At 53.5% G+C, this 24,779-nt stretch overlaps 1 pseudogene; it reads left to right on the top strand.

Annotated features, from left to right (window-relative positions):
• Positions 1-24,779, top strand: part of LOC125621471 (von Willebrand factor A domain-containing protein 5A-like) — a 276,958-nt pseudogene that overhangs the window by 20,641 nt on the left and 231,538 nt on the right.

Raw genomic sequence — 24,779 nt, 5'->3', positions numbered from 1 at the left:
TTGACCTACTCCTCGGAAGAGCTCTGTGTACCCAGGGATACCTGTACCCCTGCTTGAGAACCACAGAGTTAGGGGGTCTGGAGCAAGGACCATACGAGGCTGAATCCCATGGGGTGGGTGACCTGGTACTTGTTCATTGGAAGCGCCACCTTGATCTCCTGCATCTCAGCTTTCCTTAAAAAACCAAGTCTGATGGGTGAGAGAAAACCTGCACCGTGCAACCTGGGTAACGGGACAGCTGCAGGGAGCTGAGGACTTGTCCCGATGAACGGTTAGAGCTGGATTCCCAAAGAGACTTAAGAGGCTAATGGCCACTTCAGGCACCTCTGTCTCTTGGAATGGGAAGTTCCTTGGAGAATTCCACTGGGTGGGAGACTCAGCTGTGAAGGGGGGGAGGAGGGGCGGGCAGGAGCATCTCATCAACCCAAAATTGGAATAACTGGAGTAATGTTCCTTTTACACGGAGCCTCAGCTCTTTGGAACCTCTGCAAACGCTTTAGCCATGTGTTTAACTCCATCCGTAGGAGTAGCCTTGGATCGCAGTGGGAGGGCTCAGGTGCGTACGTGTTTGCAGGATGGGAGCTCAGGGCAGTCCCTGACGCCAGGGCAATGGGGATGTGAAGTGCCACTGTCTGGATTTGGGAGCCTGCCTGCACACCGAAGTCACTAGGCGCTGGGTGCATGACTGCAAGGTGCTGGGCTGGGGAAAATCAGCCCTGGGTGGTTATTTTGAGTAGAAAACCAGAGCCACTTCTGGGGTCTTTCAGCTTCTAATGCCCTTTCCCTTCTGCAGCTGGATTTCAGCGTATGATAAAATCCCTCTCAATGCCAAGTCAGTGCCATAAATCACTGGACTGGGTGCAGGAATCAGTAGGCCACATTCTCTGGCCTGGGTTATGCCAGGGGTCAGACTAAATTATTGTTCCCAAAACTTTTAAAAGCTGAGCCCCCTCCTCAAGGCAAAGAAACCGATCGTGCCCCTCACCCACCAGCAATGTGTTAGCGACCCCACCCCACCATTTTCATGTACTCGTCTTCAAACCCCACTCTTCCCACCATGGCTAGCCCTTCCCCACGCTTCAGGAGACGATGGAGTACATGATCATAACCTTCCCCTCTAACCTTAAGACCTGAGGGACCCCATCCTGGAGCATCTTAAAAATCACAGTTCCCAGACTCTGGAACAGGGGCTGCTTTGCCGGGCTCACCTTTCTCCCTCCGTCACGTTGGCCGATGGGGATAATGAGCCTGGAGATCTCATTCCCGCTACTCTGAGTGGTGACCATGTGCACACGACCCAACTCAGCTCTTACTGTATCCCAGGAACGTCTTCATCTTCTGGGATCCTCATGGCAGCAGTGGGATGATTTAACGGACTCCCTTAGTCATGGGGCCTTTCTCTCTCTTTTTTTTCAGAGCCAGCGTCCTGGAATCATCTCATGGTGCGTGGAGTGGTGGGGGTGGTAGGGGTGCTGGTCTATGTACCTATGTGGGTTTTGGAAAGGTAGAGGGAAAGTGTTTGCCTACTCGCAACTCGTCTTCAGGAAGCTGCTGACTCATCCCTCCCAGCAGCCTGGAAGTCTGCAGGATTCACAGGAATCTGAGCTCACCGCAGTGTCTGACAGGGACGGGGACTAGGCCCAGGGAATTAGAAACAGGAATCGAGACCCAGCCCTGGAGAATGGGGAAGGAGACCTGCTAATGGCGGACAGACGCTTCACCCAGGAACCCAGAGGAAGGGATCCATTAGGTGGGGACACGGGTGTGGTCCAGGAAACTGGAGTAGCATTGCCAATCCTCCAGGATGACCGGGAGTCTGCAGGAATTAAAGATTAATTTTTAATTAAAGATTATGTCGTGATAAAATCTTCAGGAATAGGTCCAATTAAAATTGGCAACCCTTAACCGGAGTGGGGGGGAGGGACCCATTAAATGGAGACAGACTTGGTCTGGGAAACCAGCTAGAAGAGCTGATCCCTCCTACGATGCCCCTCAATGGTGGGGACTAAACTGGGCGAAACTTTCATCTAAACCTATTTTAGGTTCAGCAGTTTGCGAATTCATATGCATTCTGCTGAATTGTTCACATCCAGCCCCTCCCCTCAGTTGTTAAAAAGTCAAAGCATTTCGTTTAGACACTTTCCAAACAAACCATTTTGATTTTTCAGTTTGAAACAATTTTTTTGTTTAAAAATGTCCTTTAGTTTTTTAAAAAAAATTCAAAAAGTTACCACCCTGGAAATGTTCCTGGGTCTTTTTGTTTTTGTTTTTTAAAGCTTTTTCGTTCATCAAAAATTTGGAAAAACGTTACTTTTGTTCAACCTGAAACCAGTTTTTTTCCATCTCTTTTTTTTGGAATTGTCAGCGACCAAAAAATTCTGTTTGCCCAGCTCTAGGGGTGGGTGAGGATTTTAGCGGTTATATTGTGGGTCTTTGAGTCTCCTTGTTGCTCAAAGTTTTCCTACTGTAACAAATTGATTTGAGATGAGGGCAAGATGGGCAAAAGCTTCCTAAAAGGGGGAGGGGGGCTGCTGTCACCCAAACTGTGGCCCAGCCCCTGTGCCACCCCTTCTCCTCGAGGTCCGGCCCCCTCAAACCGCCCCTTTCCGAGGCCACCCCTCATGCCGCCTTTCTCTCTGAGCTGCCACTTCATGCCCCCCCTTGCCCCCAAAACACCGCCCCCCCCCGGCTCCCATCTGTCCCCCCTCATCCAGTCGCTCACACTTATGGCCAGTAAAAAGTGGTGGGCCCTGGTCTCCCCTGTTCCGGCACCCCTGGCTGAGAGTGGGAGAGGATGAAGAACTCCTTTCAAATATAACTCCCCCCCGCCCCTCACCTCACAAAAGCACAATTTGCCAGCAACAGCAAAACATGCACCTCACCAACCCGGGCCACTCACGCTGTGTTGTGTGTGACATTCCCATCCTGGGGCGGTTTATGGCTTTGTGAATGTGAACCCCGCAGGCCTGGGTGTTTCTCTGAGTAATGTGACCTCAGGGCTCCTGATGAGAGCCGTTGTTTGTAAATGTTTCAGAAGCAGACATATTTATCATTCATGGACAGACAGACATTTATTCATAATTAGAACTGGTCAAAAATAGCGGGGGTGGAGACGGTCATGAAAATTGAAGAAGAAACCACTTCCCGCCCCACCCCGATATTCTTCTAACTTATTTGCAAATGTTTTTAATGATCAAATTTCTGTTTAGTTTTGGTGGGAAAAACTCCACGTTCTCTCTCAAGTGGGCAGAGAAATCCAAAATGTTTTTTTTAAAAAGGGAACTTTTTCCAAATGATCAATGTAATCCAAAGTGGCATTTCTAATTAAAAGGTTGCATTGTGAGTGTAAAACCATTTTGAACCAGCTCTATTACTGCAAAACAAGAGGAGTTTATTTGTCATGATGCATTGTTTGGGCCAGGTTCCAAGTGGTATTTCAGTTTTTGCACAGCTCTTCTCTTCTTGCGTCTGCCCCTCTCCTGTGCTGTGGCCTTAATCTCGGCCCTGGAAACCCTTACATGCATGTTTCACTTTAATGACTGCTGTGATAATTCCATTTCAATGGGACAACTCTGAGGTCGGGTTTAGGCTACGGCCCTATATCGGTGTAACTACATCATTTATTTAATTTTCTTTCTTTTATAGATGAAAGTTCTTGAGAGGTTAAAGCAGGTAAAATACATGAACAGGTTCGGACAGTCCAAGTTTGTCAGTGCAAAGTGTCAGCAGAGATGTGGTATCTGCTAGTTTTCCATAAGTCTCTCAGGGTTCCCCAGGATAACTTTGGGGATCTCTGTCTTGCACCTGGAGTGTTCCCTGAAAGTGTCCAAACAGCTCAGAGATACAGAACCATTCCCTGGATCCATTCTTATAGCTGTCTTCCCCGGAAAGCAGTCTGGCAAGTGGTCCTGTCAGCTCTTTGCTAAGTTATCTGCCAAAACACTAGAGTTTTCAGGAGCCTAAGTAGCCCTTTGAATCATGGTAAAATTATCCTCCCCGCCACCACCAAAATTTGAAATGGTGCCCCTGAGTGCACGGTACCCTACCGTGCTCCCCCATAGGAGATGCATTAACAGGCAACTCTGCAAGTTCTCTGCATGCCTCTGCAAGTGACCCCCATGCCTCTCCATTTCCTTGCCCACAAGGATCCCGTCCCCATGCTGGCGGCTAATCCAGAAAAAGAGGGAAAGAGCTCACCACTGCGACCAACTGAGGGATGTGTTGGGGTGAGATCGGCTGGTCAAAGCAGGCAATAGGGACAGAATCTGAGATTGAAGCTCCTCGAGGGACCTCTGACCTTTCCAGACCTGCCCTTCAATCACACACAGCGATTGTAAAGTTGAATGTGACAGTAACTAGACCCATTTTAAACCCTTCACCACAAAAGACAAAGCCCTTAGGATTCATCATGAACTATTTATTTCTCCTCCCCTGGCTCCCTGCAGCCACCAGCCACCTTGGCCATTTTCCCTCGTCTCTCCCAGGCTGGGCTAACTTGATTGCAGGAGCTCAGCGGATGGTCCAGCTTTGCTCTTTCGCTTCCATTCTTCACGTCTTTGGACGGCTGCATTTGCAACTGAGCAGCCGGATGGAAACACTGAGTCCTCTGTCTCGGCAGGCAGGCCCAGCCGCCAAAGCCAAAGACTCCCTGAGAACAGGGGGAGGTTCGCCTGAACTCTCAGGAGTGGAGGCTCGGCCAATAGGGTAGGGTTACCATATTTGAACTTTCAAAAAAGAGGACACTCCAACGAGGGGGGGGGGGAGTGGTAGCCCTGCCCCCTATCTCCTCCCTACCACTTCCTGCCCCCACAGAACTGCCAACCCATCCAACCCCCCCTGCTCCTTGTCCCCTGATCACCCCCTCCCAGGACTCTGCCCTCTATCTAAGCCTTCCTTCTCCCTGTCTCCAACTGCCCCCTCCTTAGACCCCTCCACCCTAACTGCCCCCCCAGAAGTCCACCCCCTACCTGTCCCCTTACTGCCCCGCCCCCTATCCGCACCCCCGCCCCCTGACAGACCCCCAGGTCTCCCACATCTATCCAACCACTCCCTGTTTCCTGACTGCCTCCACAGAACCCCTGACCCATCTAACCGTCCCTGCTCCCTGCCCCTGACTTCCTCCCCAAACCTCCGCCTCATCCAACCCCCCCTGCTCCCTGTCCCTTGACTCCCCCGAACCCTCTCCCTATGCCCACCCCCTGACAGGCTCCCCCTAGAACTCCTGACCCATCCAACCCCTTGTGCTCCCTGTCCCCTGACTGTCCCTTGGGACCCCATGCCCCTTCTCCAGCCCTCCGGCCCCCTTAGCCTGCTGCTCAGAGCACTGTGTCTGGGGTGCGGAGCCAGACACAGTGCCGCGCTCCCCTGCAGAGCATGCAGCTCCCCGCCCCCGGCCTCCAGAGTGCTGCATTGGGAGGGAAATCCTGGACCTTTGTAGAGTTTGACAAATTCCTCCCTGAGGGCGATTGAAAACCCAAAAAGCCGGACATGTCCGGGAAAATCTGGACACATGGTAACCCGACCAGAGGAACTCCAGGATCTGCAGCTGTTGCACCTGTATGGTGAATCCTCCGACTCATCACCAAACAGCTCTTCCACCCAGCCCCACGGTCTGACCATGCAGGAGAACAGAAACCATTTGGGACAGCAGAAGAGTCTCCTCAATGCCGCACTCTTTGTTTGGCTTCCCGCGGTCACCGTGAAACATGACTACCCTGCTCCCAGGAGTCTCTCAAGGAGCTGCCGGCGCAGTCACTGGGCACCCACTCCTAATGGTCTCGGGCAGTGGCATTGCAGAGGGAGCTGAGCAGACCGTCCCTTCTGTGACTTCCTGAATTGCTGCCAGGATGGATTCTCCTCTGCGCTAGGGAGAGTCCCCGAGGAAAAGAAGCTGTGGTGTGGGAGGAGGCAAGACAAGCATTCCCCCTGAGCCCTTGACTAGCAGGCAAGCAGGACTCTGGGAGCCAAGGGATTGGTGTGTCTTGCTGGGAGAGCAGAGCTGGAGAGCAGAAAAGGGCATTGAAGGAATTGAAGAAAAGTCAGTGTCATGGCTGGGTAATGGGCAGCCAGACCTAGTGGTCAGAAGCAAAAGACCAAATTGTGTTCAGAACCTCAAGTCAGATGAGTCACCCCGAGTCCGGATGCCAGGAAATCAAGCCTGGGGAGTGGGAGCAGGAACAACCAACAAACGGTCCAGAGCCGGGGAGGAGCGCGGCTGTTCAGACAGCTTCTTGTTCCTGCTGCTGGTTTAAGGAGGTCCCGGGGGGCCGATAAGCTGCTCTGGGACTCTGCCAATAGGAGCCTCAAACTGGGTCTGGACTTCGTAAGTCCGAGGTAAGCAGTTTTTCGTAGGCTTCCAGGTGGCGTGCTGGAGGCTGGCTGCTCCCAGGAACCCTGCAGACCCGGGTTAATGACCCAGGGGTCATGACAGTGAGTGATCTCTCCCCGCTCAAACCTCCTGCACGAAACAGTCTCCAGGGTCCCGGACACACCCTCTGAGAATAAAAAAACACAGTCATGAGGACAAATAGGCTATGGAACAGGAGCCCCCTCTTTCTTGCAACAGCCCCAAGTGCCCAGAAGAGTGGACGGTTCTTACCTCCAGGACATGCCTGGGATCTTCCATCTAAGCCTCAATGGGACCCATGTTGCTTGGTCTGACAGGAGGAGATCATCTGTCCCCACTGCTCCCTGCGCTGGGCTGGCTGCAGCACACATCTGTGTAAGAGGCTGGGCCAGAGAGATGTTACAGTCAGGGTCCAGGCAGCCCAGAAGGAGAACAGAGGGTCTGAAACCAGAAGACGAAGCAATCAAATCCGCGGATTCGACAGAGAAGTTTTCTACCCTACAGGGACATCAAAGAAGGTCTGTTAGGAAAGCTGAGATGTTCATCTGGAAACTGCTAAGGCAAAGATTGTGACTTGTTAAGATTCAGTTTTAGTCACTACAAAGTGTGTTGTGTTTTGTTTGTCTGTTTGAAATTTGTCTCTTTCTCTTGCTTAGTGTCACTTAAATCTCTTCTTTGTCACTATGCTTCCCAAACCACCTCAGTGTTGTGTGTTCGAGTGAAGTGTGAGTCTCCAGCCTACCCAACAGGCTGAGCTGTGCCCTGTCTCTCTGAAGGTAGCAAATAATTTCTGAGCGGTGCTGGGACCAGAGTTCAAGGGCAGTTCACCAGACATCTCGTGTGAAGCACAAAGAGACCAAATAAGCTGGAGAGATTCCGGCCCCACTGACCCATGGGAACTTTCCACAGAAGAGGCTACACAGGGCTCCAGACACAGCCACTTTGGGTGTGTACAAGAGTTCACTCACCGCTAGATGCTGGCCAGGCCTTGTGTCACTGCTTTCTAGCTGGGCTAGCAACCCCGCTGATACTCACTCTTGCAGTTTGTTGGCTGGGAACTCAGCCCTCCAACCAGGTGACTGTCCTTTACTCCACTCCTTACTGGGTCGTGCTTCTTGCAAACAAAGTCCAAAAATGTCTTGAACAGAAACAAGGCCTTCCACCCTCATGGGGAGTTCTTCCTCAGCCTGATTTTGCTTCGGCCTGCCCTTCTTGGGTTTCTAGGGTCTTCTATGTCCCCTTCCTTAGGGACGGTGAGAGAAGCCAGTCCTACCCTGGACTCCAGGGTTTGGCCCAAGGCCGTCTACTGAACAGCTCGCTTTGCTTCTGTACTTTTGCTGCTGTTTTCCCTTGTTTCCTCTCAGGTGGGGCTCACTTGTGGTCATCAATTTGGCCTAGCCCCAGGCTAGGCAGCCATAGGCCAAGCCACCCTGTTAGATACCCTCCTCCTTCAAATCCGGTCCAGCCCAGCTGACAGGTTGGCTGAGGGGATGGTGAAACCCCATTGCTGATCAGAAGGAGGTCAGAGTCTGTTCTCTAGGAGCTGAAGGTCCGTTTGTCCTGCTGCAGAAAGTGGAGCTGGAGAGCGGAGATGTTAGGTGAAAGAGACTGCATGATGGAGTTGGAGACTGAAGGACGGGAGCCTCCTCCCAGAAACGCTCCCAGGAGAACAGGTTTGAGGAGGAGTTCTCTGGGAGCCTCTTGCTAGGAAAAAAACAAGGGTGGCACATTGATGGAGATTTTTCTGTCCCAGGGATGGGGGAAGCTCCCAGCCAGGCTATGCAGCAGGGATCCCATTTCTCCCCCAAGAAACCCATAGGCCCAAAGAAGTCAATGGCTCTTACCTCCATGAGGGAGCGGGCTCTTCCCTCTCAGCCTCTTTGAGAACTACCACTGCTTGGTTTCCTAGGACAAGGGACCTGTCCCCACTGCTCCCTGAGGTGGCTCAGCTTCTGACTGCAGCCATCTGGGAGGCTGTCACACACCCCGGGGCCTAGAAGACATGGGGGAAGGAAGCTCCTCTTCATGTCAGACTCTGAGAGCCCAGAGAAGGGCCAAAGGAAGAATAAAGGGCAGGAGATGAAGCTAGCCCAGAGCCTCTGTCCCATCCTCACCTCCTCAAATGTGGAGCTTCCTGAGCTTCAGTTGGGCAGACAGTCTGTCGCCCTGACACAAAGGTCATTCTGCGCCATATGGGGCAGGAAGATCTCTGCCTGGGAGCACGGGGAATGGGATGGGGGTGAGATCAAGGAAAGAGGGGAGGGATGTGGGTGTGAGGGAAAGAGCTCCTGCCCCAGATGAAGGTATCTGGGGGGCCGAGGGAAGGACCCAGCTCTACAGAGAGGGGAGAGAGTTTCTGTGAGTGCCGGGGCCTCCATTTCCGCTTCCACTAGCTCCCCATTTACAGTGAGACAGAGCAGTACCTGCAGCAGGGAGCGGGACTTGCTGAACAGGGAGGGGAACCTTTAAGAGCATCAGATGAGCCACAGCCCTTGCAGCGCCTCGGGCATCTGGTGCAAGTGCCGGATGATGTGAAGCTGGCCCATGACCTTGGCTGTGACATCCTCGTGCTGCAGGGGAACGAGAACATGTCAGAGACTGAGACACTCCCCAGGAATCAGGGAGGATGAAGGGCCCCTGGAACCAGCGCCATCATTTTCACCCAGCAGCTGCTCATGTCTGAGTGGTGGATTCACCCTCCTGACCCCCAGGATGGCGGCTTGCTGTCCTCTCTAGTGACCTCCAGTGCCAACCCCCCTCCTTGTCGGGTGAGCTCCTGCCACCTCCCCACCAGTGCCCCTGACAGCTGTTCCACCTCCAACCCACTTGGGGACACCGCTCAAATTCGGAGTACCCTCTCCTCCACCCCCACCTCCATCCCCACCCAGGTAGGGCAGAGAGGGGGCTCTAGAAGGGTGGCGGGGGGCGGGAGGGATTCTGGCAGCAGTGAAGTGGGATGGGGAGAGCTTGAGACCTTTCCCCAAGTCACCCCAGTGACAAAAGCTGATGGCAGCCCTGGTGAACGGGGCAGGTCAGCAGCCCCTACTGACTGAATCCTCCCAATCTCTTGAGAGTGGGTCCAGCCCTACCAGCAGCAAGACCAGCTTCCCACGCCCATGTGCCTCAGCCCTTCCTGCTCAGTCACCATCACCAGTCAGTCCTTGGCCTCCCAGGCTCCCAGGGATGGGAGCAACTCTCGATGGTGGCTCGGGTGACATGGACACTAGGCCATGGGGAAATGGGTGCAGCTCTGTGGGGCAGGAAAGGTTCACAGAGGGCACTTAGGGGACTCTCCTGTCCTTTCTAGGAGTGATAGCAGAGCACCACATCCTAAGAACAGAAGTCCATGAAGTCCAGAAGTCCCCACTAGGCTCCTTGCTACCAGACCAGCGAATGCCGATAGGATGGGAATGGGGCCCTGGGCCCCACCCCAAGCTCCTCAGTCAATTACAACTGCTTACTGTGTCCCCCATCAGTTGCTGGGCTTCCCCCAGGAGGGAGTAGACAAGCACCAGCCCAGCCTGGCTGATACGCAGCAGGGGGTCGTGGATGGCCAGCACTGCTGTCCGCAGGAAGGATCTTCTCTGCTTGACGGAGAAAAATTTTCCAAAGACCTAAAACCAAGAGGACACGAGGATCAAGCACATTGCCCAGAGCCAGCCTCCAAGTCCTGGCAGTATAATGGTGTCTAGTGCCCCAAAGGGTGGGGAAGAGAGCTGCTGTGGCCAAGGCACTTCATTCCCCAGGAGGCTTTCAGGGTCCCAGGGCTCAGGGAAGCCCCTTTATTAAAAGGTCGCAGATGCTGAGGGACCAAAGCCTCCGGTGGCTCTTTCGGGAAGCCAATTTCTGGCAGGGGCCAGGATGGGCTGGAAATGGATCTCTAATGTGTGTGAGCAGGCCCACTCTGCTGTGCAGGGCACAGAGACGACAGGGGACCCTGTCTTGCTTCCAGCAGAGAGATCTCCTGCACCTCAGCGGCTAGAGGAGTTTGTGTGTGCTGTTGTGGGGGGGAGGGGGTTGGAGCTGACAGACCAGAGGTCTCTTCCCCCCGCTAAGTAATTTCTCTAGTTGCTGGCTATGGCCTCTGCAGCTCCCTGGTTTCTTCAAGGGGAATCCAACCTGCAGCCTGACAAGGACAAGGAGACTCATGGCCCAGTCCCCGTCCCAGACGCTCCTCGGAGACTTTTCTTCCGCTGCAGCAATTCAGCTTGTGGGAGGCGGGACAAGCTCACACAGTCTCTCTCACGGGGCGTCTGTGGAGGAGCATTCTGTAGATGCTCTTGTTCATCCAGGAGCCATTCTAAGGCCTCCTCTGTGATGTTGTGGAAATCACCCATTTCACCTTTGACTCCAGTCTGGGGGCACTGTGTTACAGTGTGTTCGAAGGTTTGGATATTCTCACCACAGTTGTGAGACGGGGGTGGGGGGTGTCTTTGATTTTCTACTTGTGCAGCAAGGAGCCGCAACTTGGCTCAGTGACAATGTGCTTCTTTGGAACAGTGGCTGAGGTCCAGATATTCTGCCATTCCCTGGCCAGGTCTGGAGACATGAGGGGGGCCCATGTGGTCCATATTGGCTCTGGAGCTCACTATGTCCCCTACCCAGTTCCCAGGTTGGGGCATTCTGCTTCCTGACCGGCAATGGAATTGGGCAAACCCCACCTCCTTTCTCTGCTTCTACAGGGTGCAGGGAATTCAACAAGGGTCTGATCAAGCTATCGTGACTGGCTGAGCCAGTGCTCTCCTCTCAGACACTTGGGGATCAGCTAGGGGGACAAGGAGCAGAGAGACACCGAAAGCCATAATCCTATCTTAACTCACCCACGGGGGATTCTCCTCAAATCACGGCAACTAGCGAGGTTCCAATGTGGGACCTTTAGCACCAGCCTGTCCCACTGGTTGCTGGATGAGGAACTCTGAGCTGGAAATGAGGAGTGGGCTCTTTTCCTGTCTCCAGGAGGCATCCACTACAGGGAACCCAGCCAGCCACACTCCCTGAGCTGTGTCATGCCCTGGCACAGTGCCCTTACCTCCCCCACTCTGGCTGTATTCTTATAGCCCAACAGCCTGCTGTCCTGGTGCCAGTCATAGCACCAGAGATCTTCCGCCTCATGTATGGTCAGGCCTGGAAGAGAGAGAGAGAGAGAGAGAGACTTTTCTCCTCATTCTGGTTGCAATTTCTGTGTCCTTCCAATCCCATTGGTGGCTGCACAGTGGAGTGGAGAAGAACAGAGGCAGAGAGAGACTTGTCCTCCAGCAGGGGTCAGTCTGAGAGAAATGGTCTGGGTTCCCATTATCAACCTGTGGTCACTCATAGTCCCCTATTGGGTTCCGTGTCCCAGCTGGGTTCCTTACCCCTCTGTTGGAGCAGCAGCTGGTATAGCCGGTAAGTCCCCTCCCTGGCCTGCCGGCTGATGTCCTTGTCTGGCTCGCTGACAAATAGAGCCAGCTGGGCCACATGGTGACCCATCCGAGGGAACTCGGCTGAGATCTAATGGAAGGGAGAGCAGAGGGGACTCCATCAGCATTTTCCTCTCAGCTCCCTGTCCCCCCTGGGCCAGAGGGCTCCTTCCTCTTAGCCCCTCTGCAGGAGATGCTGGGGGAGAGGAGCTTGAGATCGACCCTTCATTTGCTCTGCTGCCAAGGGAGCCCAGAGCTGCTTTGGGATGCCAAGCAGGGGCTGGAGCATGGTCCCCTTAAAGGCCCAGGGACAACACTGAACCAGGACAAGAAGAACTTGACTCAAGCCTAGCTCAGTCCTGCTCTGACTCTGCCTCCCCATGAAGAACCCTCCTAAGCCACAGCCGCGGCAGCGGCAGCAGCAGATCCTGCAGCCCACTGGAGCCAGCCCGCCTCCCCCTGGAGCCAGCAAGCTGGGCTCGGAGCTCACTTACGTCAAACTCAGGGAGGGTGACTGTGTATCTCAGCAGGGCTGTGCTGCTCCTGATAGCCCTGGCTCGCTCCTGGGACACCCTGGACACGACCCAGAGGTTGACATGCTGTGGGGAAAGGAGGCAGGTCAGACTCAGTGACAGCTGCACCTGCTTTGCAAATGAGCCCCATGCCCCCAGCCCCAGGGGCCTGAGACATTCTGCGCAGGGGGGAAAAGCTGAGTCATTGATGGCAGAGCTTTAGAAGGGGATTCTTTCCCCCAGGACGCAGCTTGTACCCTTCAGGTCACAACTTCTCAGCGTCTCTCTAGATTGGGACAATGTTCGGGGTCAGGGCTGGTCCCATCCTCCCAGAACTCCTGATTCCTGAACAGTTCACCAGAAAGGAGACTGAACCCTCGGCCCTTCCCTGCTACGCAAATCCTTGGGGGGGATGTAGGGAGTGACTGAGAGCACAATCCCTCCAGGAATTTCAGAGCAGATCAGAGGGAAGGGCTGATTCCCTGGGCTCCTCCTGTTTCTCTAGGAAGGAGCATGTGCCTCTGCTCTGAGAACCATCTCCCGAATCTCATGGGCTCTGTGTGTTGGAGGGGTGGGGGAAGGGTGGGTTTTCAGACTCTCACTCCCCAAGACAGCCAGGAGCCCGGTGCTTAGTGCTCAGCAGAACCAGGCAGAGCTCTGGCTTGAAGTCCCAGCTCCTTCCTCTGTCCCTCAAGAAGGAAGGACCTGACACTACATTGCACTGACCTCCCCAACCAAGGACGGCCCACTGGGGACCCAGCTAGGAAGACAGAGTAGAAAATGCATCTTCCAGTCTCTCCTTACCAGTCCCCCAAAGAGTTACAGTAAAATGGGGCTCACCTCCAAGATGAAGTGGAGCCTGTCTGTGTCTGGGGACTCTGCCAGCAGGTTCCCCAGCATGGCATCCAGGACCTCTGGGATGACTTTGTGCAGAGCCTGCAAAGCATGGGTCAGAGTTAGGGAACCTGGGCCTACACCTGCCACAGGATGGGAAGAGGGGTCTCTGGGAAGCACTGGGGAGACTCCCAAACACATCTCCTGGCCTCTCTCCTTCACATCGCACTGCAGGCAATTTCCAAGAATCGATGACCTCTGGACCTTTGATCCATGAGCTTAGCAGGTCTCTGCAGAGGGCCTTGTAGGCAGAAGAGTATGAAACAGCCAAGTTGCTATGGATGGAAGCTGGGCTTCTGGATAAAACATGGCTTATGAAAGAAAGAAAGAAAGAAAGAAAGAAAGAAAGAAAGAAAGAAAGAAAGAAAGAAATCCCCCAGGGAGGGGTAATCTCTTCCCTGCTGGAGGGAAGGATCCAACCCTGCAGCTTGTTCCATCTCCGCTACCCCATCCCTAAAGCTGGAGCTCCAGCGAATCAAGGGAGCAGGGACCAAGGACTACTCTGGAAGAGGAGGAGGATGGAGGACGAGGAGGTACCTGGATGTCGGTGGCGTCCTTTTCCGTGCCCAGGGTGAAGACGGAGTGAAGGGCAGCTCGCAAGAGGTGGGTCTCTAGGGCTGGCTCCAGGGCAGGTTTCATGGTGCTGGCAAGAGAGAGGAGCTGGTATTAGACTGTGCAGTACAGGGGTGGGACTGTCGCCAACACGGACACCAAGCCACAGGGATAGAGGCACAGGCTGGCGAGAATGGAAACTGAGGCACTTAGCTAGGGAATGAAAAGGCCAAGGCGTCCCAGACAGACAGTGGCAGGACAGGAATAGCTCCTGTTCCCTGGAGCCTGCTGCCCCTCCTGTATCTGAGCCCAGGAGTGAGACCCTCCCCAAGGTCCCTGTCATGGAGAGAGTGAACCTTCCCACCCCACCATCTCTGCCAGAGGCGCCACTCTTGGGAGGTGACCTGGGAGGGACAGTGACGGTGACTCCCAGCCTTGGGCCTGAGCAGCACTGGGGTGAGGGGAGCCGGCAGGGTGGGGGGGTGGGGCTGTCTCGGTACCAGAGGTAGCCCACTGCAGCCAGGGAGTGAGCGAGGACGGCGCTGGGTGACGAGTTATCGGGAAGCTCCTCGATGAGCTCCTGTGAGATGCGAAAGAGACAAAGGAGCATGTGAGATTCAGGCCCGACTGACACCTCCCAGTGAGGAGATGACACAGCCAGTGCCCCACATGGCCAGCAGGATCCCCCACCACCTCCCGCTCCTCCGATTTCTTCCTGCCCATCAGACTTGTCCCACTTCCCGGATTCCTGCCCAGCTCACTCCCAATCCCCTTCTCTCCTCCTCCCTGTCAAAACTGCCCCCATTCAGCCCCATCCCGACGACCGAGCTGGAACCATGTGATTCCTTGTCCCCAACTCTCAGCTGTCCTCCAGCCCCACAATTCCCCCCCTGCCCACTACTGACCAATCTCACAATTTCTCCCTTCTCTTCTCCCAAGTCTTCAGCCCCAGCAATCCTTGTCCTCTGCTGCCCCCTCCAACACCACCCAGCCCCCACCCATTAGCCCGGCCGTACCCCTGCCAATCCCATGTCTCCCTCCTCCCTCCAGCTGCCGTATGGCGTGTCTCACTCACCACGATCCTCTTCACCACAGCTGCCTTGCAGCAGCGCGGCTCCAGCGTGTCCTCCCCTCTCTCCTGTGCAGCCAGACATGCGGGGTAGATGGCCTGAAGGAACAGGAGCTGCTGCCCCTCGTCCTGGACCCACCGGGAGTGGGGTATAGTGAGAGAGAACCTGTTAGCTAGGGACCTTCCTGCCCCACCCAAACCAGCTCCAGGGCTCAGGCCTCAATGGGGGATTGTGGGGACCCGCCTATTGTCCAAATCCCCCACCACTCCTACGCAAGCAGGATCAGGAACTGGGACAGTGCCTGTGGGGGGAGATGACCTCGGCTGTTGGGGGACAAACACCCCCATCTTGGGGGTCCCACATCATGGATGTAAAAGGGCCCCATTAGGGGTGGTGGATCAGGAGGGACAAGACCTTCGGCAGGGGTTGGGGATGCTGGGAAGGGACAGGGCAATCTTGGTTCCAGCCCAGGTGGGGAACATTTGTACCTTATCTCTGCACTGGAGCTGCTCTCGGATGACCTTGAGAGCAGCTTCATCTTTGGCCATGTGCACCCCTTCCTCCTGCTCTGAATCCAGGGGGGTCCCTGCACCAGGGAGGGAAGGACAGGGGCATGGTGGGCAGAGCAGGATTCAAGACCCCCCTTCCCACCTCAGTCACCCAGGGAAGATGGGGCCCCAAACCTCCCTCTCAGGGATGCCTTCAGCCCCCAACAGCTTCAGAAGCCCAGAGCAGAGCCCCCCTCCACTGCCCAGGACTCCAGGGGAGGTGCCGATTCCCCCGGCCCCGGAGCGGCAAGGACCAAAGTGGCAGCAGCTCTTCACACCCCCACCCCCAGGTCCCTGTGCGGAAGGGGCAGCTGTGTGACGGCTGCTGCTGTCCGTGGGGTTTGCGTGGCTCAGGCCAGACTCCTGGGCTGGGGACCCCCCCACACATATCACTGGGAGAGTGTCTGGGCCCAGGGTGTTCACATCCCGTCCTCAGCCCTCCTGGAGCCCAGCCTGGCTCCTCACCTGGAACAAAGCAGTGGCCTCCATCGGCCTGGCTGCTGCCAGAGGCCCAGGTGCTGCCGCTGTCCCAGGCTGAGCTGCCGGTGCTGGGACAGGGACCTTCCACCTCCTGGCCGGCGGGGGCTGGAAGGTCCTCAGAGACCGGGCAGGGCGAGGCCTCCTGATGGGAACGAGGGCTGGGCTCCTGGGGCCGCTGCTGCCCACACAACAAGCCCCAGAGCCACCCTGCCCGGCGCCCCTCCTGGGCTGGGTCCTGTCTGCAAAGCTGCAGCCTGGGCCAGCTCCACTGGGGCCTGGTCGGGGCCTCTCCCAGCTCGGCGCCTGCGCCGGGAGCCGGGTTCCTTTTCCAGAAGGCCGGGCACTTCCGCCGTCTGGCCTGGACGGGACCTGCTTCCCCGCCAGCAGGGACGCAGGGCTTGCTCTGCCCCTTGGGAAGACGGCAGCTGCTTCCCTCAGACTCTGGGGCCACCTGCAGAGCCTTCCTCCTGAACATCCGCAGGAGCCTGGCCATCCTGGAACCGAGCGGGAAGCAGGTGTGAGTCTGGGCTCAAGGCAGCCTTTCACTCATGGGCCTTTTCTGTCCCTCCTCCCCCCTGTTCCAACCACAGCAGCCCCCTCTGCCCCCACAGGAGTGCAGGGAGTGCCATCTACACACACGGGCAGGAGTTCATTGCATGATCTGCTCCCAACGTTCCCCCTCATAATCCCTGCTGCTGCAATATCCAGGAACTCTCATCCTTTTCGAGCAGTGGGGTCAGTCCCAAACACCACCGGTTCCTCTGGACAAGCAGCCCCCTCCTGTCGTCCCAGGCCACTCTCCCACCCAGGCTAGAGAAGGAAGAGAACCCAGGAGTCTGGACTTCTCCTGGGAAACCATTCCCCACGTCAAAGTCACAAAGAGCCTAGGCACAGGAAGACCAGGGCCCTCCTCATTCCCCATTGATTTCCAGGCTCAGCAGCTCACAGGGCGACTCTCAGCCTGGGGAACAGTGTCCCACAAGGGAAGGGCTGGGAGCCCCATTGCTGGAACGTTTCGAAACACACTGGAGATGGCTCTGGAGAAGCCCCTGCCTGGCCTAAGAGTGAGGGGCTCTTGGGGGCTGTTTGCAAAGGAAATCCCCCTTTGGAGATAGTCTCTCCCCGTTTCTGCCTCTCCCCAGACAGAGAGGGGAAGCCACCGAGGAACCCGAATGCCACTCACTTGCTCTCAGTGATGGGATAATGGATGGCGGATGTTCAGGGTCAGCAGACGTCCCTCGCCCTCCTCCTCACTCTCCAAGCCCAAGGCAGGCTGGAGAGGGTGGTGACCTCAGGAGTTACCCTGCCCAGCCAGCAGACAGGGTGATGACACGAGGGCGATCAACTGGCTGTGAAAACAAGAGTCTGTCTGATTGCCAAGGGACAGAGAAACTCAGTCAGCAGCAGGGGGGTGCAGAACACGGCCCGAGGGCGGAGGTGACAGCGCCTCCGGGATCCTGACATCCCAGCACTTTACCCACCTTCCTGGAGCCTCCCAAACCCACTGGGCTGTAGCGATGGGACCCCAACCCTACTGATGGCAAACGGACCTCAGCTACTAGCTCAGGGTCACACTGAGTGTCAGAGCCATGGATGGACCCCTTCACTAACCACTGCCGCACACTCCCTCCCACAGCTGGCAATTGCAACCAGGCCCTAATGGCTGGTCCCCCTGCCTTTGAGAGGGAGGGTCACTCCTGCTTCCATTGCTGCCTATTGATCTGTGGGACTTTGGGCAAGTTGCTCCCCCTCTCTATGGCTCTCTGGGACTCACATCCCTGAATGGGCTTTAAAAAAGACAATGGTTAAAGTTTGGCCCCAACTAGTTCTTGTTTCTCGAGACAAGCCATTTTAGCGAAGTTTAGAATTCTTGACATTCATCACCTGGAAACATCCCTTTCTCCTTCGCAGACGGCCTTAACATCCCTTATCTCACCCAGGCTCCCTGCTGCCTGGAGTTAGAGAATTGACCCTGTTCCCATTGGACCTACCCAAGGTGTCACACAGCAAAGCGGTGACAGAGCCAGAAAGAGAAGACAACAGTCCTGACTCCTGTTCGAACTAACAGACAACAACCCCCTGGAGGCAGCGATAAAGCCCAGGAAATCAGGAGTGAACATTTTCATGGAAACCGTTTTCTGTCAGAAAATCCATTCAGACGAAACCACTTTGTTTCTTGAAATCATAAGAAGTAGGATGAAATTTCTTTGCAAAAATATTTGTTTGCAAAACAAGAGCATCTCCTGTTTGTCACAGTGCATTCAACTGTCTCGTCGTACACAAAGGGGAGACACTATGATCGAGCAAAAAGAAAAAGGAGTACTTGTGGCACCTTAGAGACTAACGAATTTATTTGAGCATAAGCTTTCGTGAGCTCCAGCTCACTTCATCGGATGCATCTGTAGCTCACGAAAGCTTATGCTCAAATAAATTGGTTAGTCTCAAAGGTGCCACAAGTCCTCCTGTTCTTTTTGCGAATACAGACTAACACGGCTGCTACTCTGAAACCAACTATGATCTAGAAAATTAGATGAGATGCTTCAGTCTGAGCTAAGTAGTTGCTGCTCTTCACAATTTCAAAAGAATAAAATACAAAACCAATGGAATATTAGGTCATAATCGGATATGGCTCAGTGTGATAGGACACCCCTAGTCTGCACTGCTCCGAGTGACACTCTTCAGTGGATCCCCAGCATCCACCCATGGCGAGGTAGGTGGGAGAGGATTGTTATTCGTTCTTGACAGAAGGAGAAACGAAGGCTGAGAAAGGAGCAGGGACTTGTCTTAGCTGATGCAGCCAGTCAGTAGCAGAGTTGCTCTCAAATGAGCTACAGACCAACAATTGTTCATAGTAATTATTCAGCAAGTATTTGAGAAGAATTGGAATGTTGGAGAGGATCACGAACTGCTCCGAGACAATGAATGGAGAGCAGCATCCACATTGGTCAAACATTTAACTGGTTGTGACTTATTTGCTTGGTCATAAAAGAGAACAACAAAGACCAGAGTTTCCTTCCTGTCAATAGCCCCCTCCTCAGCCAATCAAGGTTGAGACTTTGAGGGGTGGGAGGCTAAGGGTTCTCAACAAATAGCCCAAAGAATGGCCCTGGTTACCACCGAGGGGATCACTCTCGGAGCACTATTCCAGTCTCACCTCTCTGTGTGGGCCTCCCACAACCACCACCACCCCCGTCCGGCCCCCACTCCACACACAGAGCTCCTGGTGGTGGGAGGAGAGCAGAGGAAAAGGAAAAAGGAAGCAAGAAGAGAAAAGTAGGAGGGACAGAGAAAAAGGGAAAACAAAAAGGAGAAACCCCAATGTCCCCAGTGATTCTAAGGGATAAAGTCCTAGGTCGGAAATAAAATACTGCCCCCACAATCTAATGTTTTCCTTTCCCAAAAATCAGCCGGCACCTGATGGATCAGACTGAACAGGTTCCAAACCTCTCCGAGGCTCTTACCTTCTATATAGGGACGTCTGCTTTCGAGGAAAACCACTAAAAGAAAAGGAGAAAACTCCGAAGAGGGTCCTCCTTGCTCTCACGAATGTGAAAGTGAATGCTCTCTCAGTCCTCCAGGAGAGACCTCGAGAAGGAGACGTGCTGAAGCAAAGCCACAGGGATCTCCAAGGTTGCCCCTGTCCTGCACCCCTGTCCTGCCTGGTTGATGTCAAGATCTCTCTGTGAGATCATCGCCTCCCCACCACCTTTGTCCAATAGGCTGAGGTCCTGCCAAAGGCCCTTGTGATGTCACTGCCACACCCACCCCTCCCTTGCAGTGCTGATGTCCTGCCCCTGTCCAGCCACACTGGATGTTTGAGCTGCTTCCCCTGGATCATCCCACTCAATGACTCTTCCTTGTGAGGTGACACCGACTACACAGTCGAACACAGAGGTTCTTCCCCAGGCCGCAATTAGGTTTTCACAAGTTAGTTGACTTTATGGCCAGAAGGAACCGTTAGAGCATTTAATCTGATCCCCTGCGTATCCTAAGGCCTCCTGTATGTCAGAAGAGCTGGGCTTTTCTTTTACTCAGCGTTTTCCAGAAAGGCATCTAGTTTTTATTCAAAGTGATCAAGAGATGGAGAGGCCATCATTTCTCTTGGTTCTTTGTGCCAATGACGAACCACCCTCTTACAAATCTGGGTCTTATTGTCATTATACTTTTTCTGATTTCTGCTTCCATCCATGGGGTCTTGTCATGCCTCTGCTACATAAAAAGAGCCATTTACACTCAACATTTTCTCTCCATGAAGTCAAGCAACTCACCTCTCCTTCTTCTTTTGTATATACTAAACAGATTGAGCTTTTTCAATGTCTCATTAGAAGGCATCATCCCCATCACTCACTTACAAATCTTTTCTGTACCCTCTCCAATTGTTTTAACGTAATATGCAAAATGTGGACACAAGAACTGGGTTCAACATTCCAACATCAGTCTCACCAATGCTCTTTCACTTCCCTTTCCATCCTCACTACTCTATCCAGCCAAGAATGGCTTTAACCTTTTTTAACACAGTTTCACGCTGACAGATCATGTTGAGTAGCTCGTCCACTATGGCCCCGAAATCCTTTTCAGGGTCAATGCTTTCCATCGGATTGTCCCCCATTCTGTAGGGTGCCACCTGACTCCTTTGTTACTGGAGCTATGGGGTTGCATTTGGCTTTATTAAAACCTAATTCTTTAGTAAGTGTTTTAGAAGAACTAGCCCATTAGAGAGAGAATCGTGAATTACTCAAAGACAATGAATGGAGAAAAGCGGAAAGAGCAATCAAATACATGTTTGGTTGCAGCCTATTTCCTTGGTCTTAAAAGAGGGTAACAAAGACCTGAGCCTCCTCCCTCACAATAGCCCCAAGCTCCCCCAATCAGCATTGAGACTCTGAGAAGCAGAAAGCTGAGAGTTCTCACCAGATGTCCCGGGTCACCACCGGAGGGAGTCACTCTTAGAGCACCATTCCAGCCACATGTCTTTGGGAGGGCCTCCCGCAATGAGAGTTGGAATGCAAACCCCCCCCGCCCCCCCTCCATCCCCAACTCCACATGCACAGACAGGTCCTGGTGGTGAAAGGAAAGCAGGGGAAAGGGACAAAGATGCAAGAGAAGATGAGAAAAGAGGGAGAGACAGGAAAAGGGAAAACAAAAAGGAGAAACCCCAACGTCCCCAGTAATTCTAAGGGACAAAGTCCTGGGTCAGAAATAAAATACTGCCCCCACAATCGAGTCTTTTCCTTTCCTAAAAATCAGCCGGCACGTGATAGATCAGACTGAACAGGTTCCAAACCTCTCCGAGGCTCTTACCTTTTCTATAGGGACGTCTGTTTTCGAGCAAAACCACTACAAGAAAAGGAGAAAACTCCGAAGAGGGTCCTCCTTGCGCTCACGAACGTGCAAGTGAATGCTCTCTCAGTCCTCCAGGAGAGACCTTGAGAAGGAGACGTGCTGAAGCAAAGCCACAGGGATCTCCGAGGTTGCCCCTGTCCTGCACCCCTGTCCTGCCTGGCTGATGTCAAGATCTCTCTGTGAGATCATCGCCTCCCCACCACCTTTGTCCAATAGGCTGAGGTCCTGCCAAAGGCCCTTGTGATGTCACTGCCACACCCACCCCTCTCTTGCAGTGCTGATGTCCTGCCCCTGTCCAGCCACATTGGATGTTTCAGCTGCTTCCCCTGGATCACCCCACGCAATGAGTGTTCATTGTGGGCTCAAGCCCAACACAGTAAAACATCAGAGGCTTCTCCCCATGCTACGCTCAGTTTTTCATACATGAGCAGACTTTATGGACAGAAGAGACAATTAGAGCATGTCATCTCACCCCCTGCATATCACATGCTTTCTGGAGAGCATAATAGCTAGTTTTTGACTACACACATTCCAGAAAGGCATCTCGTCTTCATTAGAAGAGATCAAGAGGTGGGGAATTCCCACCACTTCCCTTTCTAGTTTGTTCCTTTGGTGATTCATCCTCACGGTTGAATATGTGTGCCCTCTTTCGAATATGAATTGGTCTCTTTTGAGTTTCCAGCCACTGTTATGCTTTTCTCGGCTAGATTAATGAGCCCTTTCATACCCGATATTTTCTCTCCGTGAAGTCACTTCAACACTTCAATGACGTCACCTCCCGATCTTTTTTATCATCTAAACAGGCTGAGCTCTTTCAATAGCTCATGAGCAGGCATTTTTCTCCAGCCCACAAAACGTTTCATTGCTTTTTGCTGCCCCAACTCCAATATTTCCAAATCTTTTTTCAAAGGTGGACGCCAAAACTGAATGCAGGACTCCATGATCCGTCTTCCTCATGGTGTGTCACCTCCCTATGCTCCTCACTGCTCTTTTCATACATCTAATGATGGCTTTAGCCCTGTTCACCACAGCATCCCCCTGGGTGCTCATGTTGAATGGCTTGCCTAGCATGGCCCTAAATCCTCTTCACAGTCAGTGCTTTCCTGGATACACTTCCCCACTCTGTAGGTGTGGCTTGCATGCTTTGTCGTAGCTATAGGACCCTTCATTTGGTTCTTTTCCAACTTGTTTTCTTTGAATGGCTCCAGCTTCTCAAGGGATCCGATTGCTCTGTGTCACTGCCCTCTCCTCATCATTAATTACCACTCTGCTACTATTTTATCACCCACCAATGTTAGCAGCAGTGATTTTTTATTTGGGTTGCAGTTCTATTTGGGGGGAGGGATAGCTCAGTGGTTTGAGCATTGGCCTGCTAAACCCAGGGTTGTGGGTTCAATCCTTGAGGGGGCCATTTGGGTCAAAAATTGGGGATTGGTCCTGCTTTGAGCAGGGGGTTGGACTAGATGACCTCCTGAGGTCCCTTCCAATCCTGATATTCTATGATTCTTTGATATTTATTTTCAAGAATTAGTCCTTGAATTATTTTCAAGAATTAGTCCTTCGTATCCCTCGTGCTCAGAACCTGCTCCGCACAGCACAGCGAGAAAAGGCCGCCCAGCCCAGCTGTGCCCTAGGGACTAAGCACAGAACAAACGTAGGGAGCTTGTGTCATCCACAGCTTCTGAACAAGATGTGGGGGTCATCAGCTTACAAATACACTCTAGACCGGTAGCGTAGACAGGCCCCAAATGTATCTAAGTGTCCCGCCTTGCAAAACAGGAGAGAAAAAAACAGAACCTTGAGTAGTTTTATTTTATAGTCGTGGAAACTGAGGCACACAGAAGCAAAGAGATTCGCTCATGGTCAAAAAGCCAGGAATAGAAAACGGCAGATCTGCTGATAGTCAGTCCTGGGCCCTAGCCGTGTTTGTCCTGGCCTCTCTGCTTCAGCTCCAGTAAAAACCCGAGTCGAGGTTTTCTGCTTCTCTGTGTCCTTTAACTTCACGTCACTGGAGAAAAAAGATTGTTTCTGACCAGCTGGCTCTAATGCATGGAGATGTCTTTCCAGAAGTCGTGCTCTGGCTCAGTCCCACGTAGCAGGTTTTCTGGAGGAAGCACTCGGTGACGTTCTAGGGCTTGTGTTACAAAGAAGATGGACAGAATGGTCCTTTCTGACCTTCAATTATTTCTTTCGCTAGGAGGATAACGCTGGACATTTTCTCTCATTCACTTTCCTTTGGAATAATTTCAATCCAGTCCAAAGGATTTCCTCTTCCATTGTGTCTTCAGCACCTTTCCTAGCAAACAGTTACTGTTCGAGCACAGGTTTCCAGTTTCAGGCTGTCCCAGGGTGAGATGGCCATGAAAGGGGTAGTAGCTGAACTGAACCTATCCCCAGGTGAAGGGAATAAGTGCAGGGGTCACATGAGAAGGAGCAGCATGTAACTAGGATCCAAGCCTTTTGGACGATATAAGAACAGCCTGTGCTTGGCCAGGAGAGAGACCCACAATGGGAACAGGCCTGGGAGGGGCTTGGATAGTCCTTTCAAGTCAGTTTCGGTACACAGTAGGGCATGGAACAGCCAAGCTGCTAGGGTTGGGAGCTGAGCCTATCATTGTCACTATCATTGACCCCATTTTAGAGGTGTGGAAACTGAGGTCCAGAGAGGGGTCTGGCCTTAAACCTGAATCTGAGCCTGGGTTTACAATGTGTGTAGAATCTGTCGATTGTGTGGTTCTTCCATCTTCCTCAGAGACACCTGGTGCCGACTGCTGCTGGAGACAGGATTCTGGTGTAGTTGGGCCCTGGATTTGATCCAGCCTGGATCAGCGTCACTATGTTGCAGTGACAAAATTGAGGCAGCAGACTGAGTAGCCCCATTATAGACACTAAACCAAAGCAAAATCGGAAGCGGATTTAAGCAACTTTTTACACATCAGTTTCATTTCTCTCCTCAGACAGACAAGGTTTAATTTCTGCCTACGTTCCCCACCCCTCCAAATCACCCAAAACAAGCCAATCTGCTTTGGGTCGGCACCGCTCCATGTCCGTCATGCCAGTGGCCGACCGCTAGTACAGCCGTATTACCACCGGACCCCCAAAAGACCCCCCTCAACAGCGCACCACCCCACCAGAAATGCCCCAAGCATCACTGGCCAACAGCGGTGGTGCTGTGCACGCCACTCCCTCCCCCCACAACCCCCAAACCCAGCCTGGCCACTCCCCAGTCCTCCCCGGCCCCAACTTGGCCCAAGCTATGCTGCAGCCCCCCCCAGCTTTGCAACCCCCTGTCACCCACTGCCTGCGTCCTCCCTCCCCCGTGCAGGTGCAACACCACCACCAGAAATGCACCAACAGAAAGATCACTGACCACAGCCCACTGTTATCAGCTCACCCAACCCCCCGAGCAGTCCAGGCAGGAGGCAGGCGGTGGGGAGAGAGTAGGCACTGCAGGGCACGGACACACACACACGCATGCATGCAACACTCTCACCCCGAGGACCTCATTTAGGGAAGACGAACCCAACCCACAGCTGACTGAGCTGGATTCCAGGTTCCCTCCTTCATCTGTAATGCCCTATCGGGCTGACCTGTCGCACTGGCCTCTCCCCCATTGGCCCTGGGCACTGTCAGTC

This window comes from Caretta caretta, chromosome 14 (assembly GCF_965140235.1).
Source record: "Caretta caretta isolate rCarCar2 chromosome 14, rCarCar1.hap1, whole genome shotgun sequence".
Lineage (NCBI taxonomy): Eukaryota > Metazoa > Chordata > Testudines > Cheloniidae > Caretta > Caretta caretta.
This window is presented reverse-complemented; position numbering and strand designations above follow the sequence as displayed.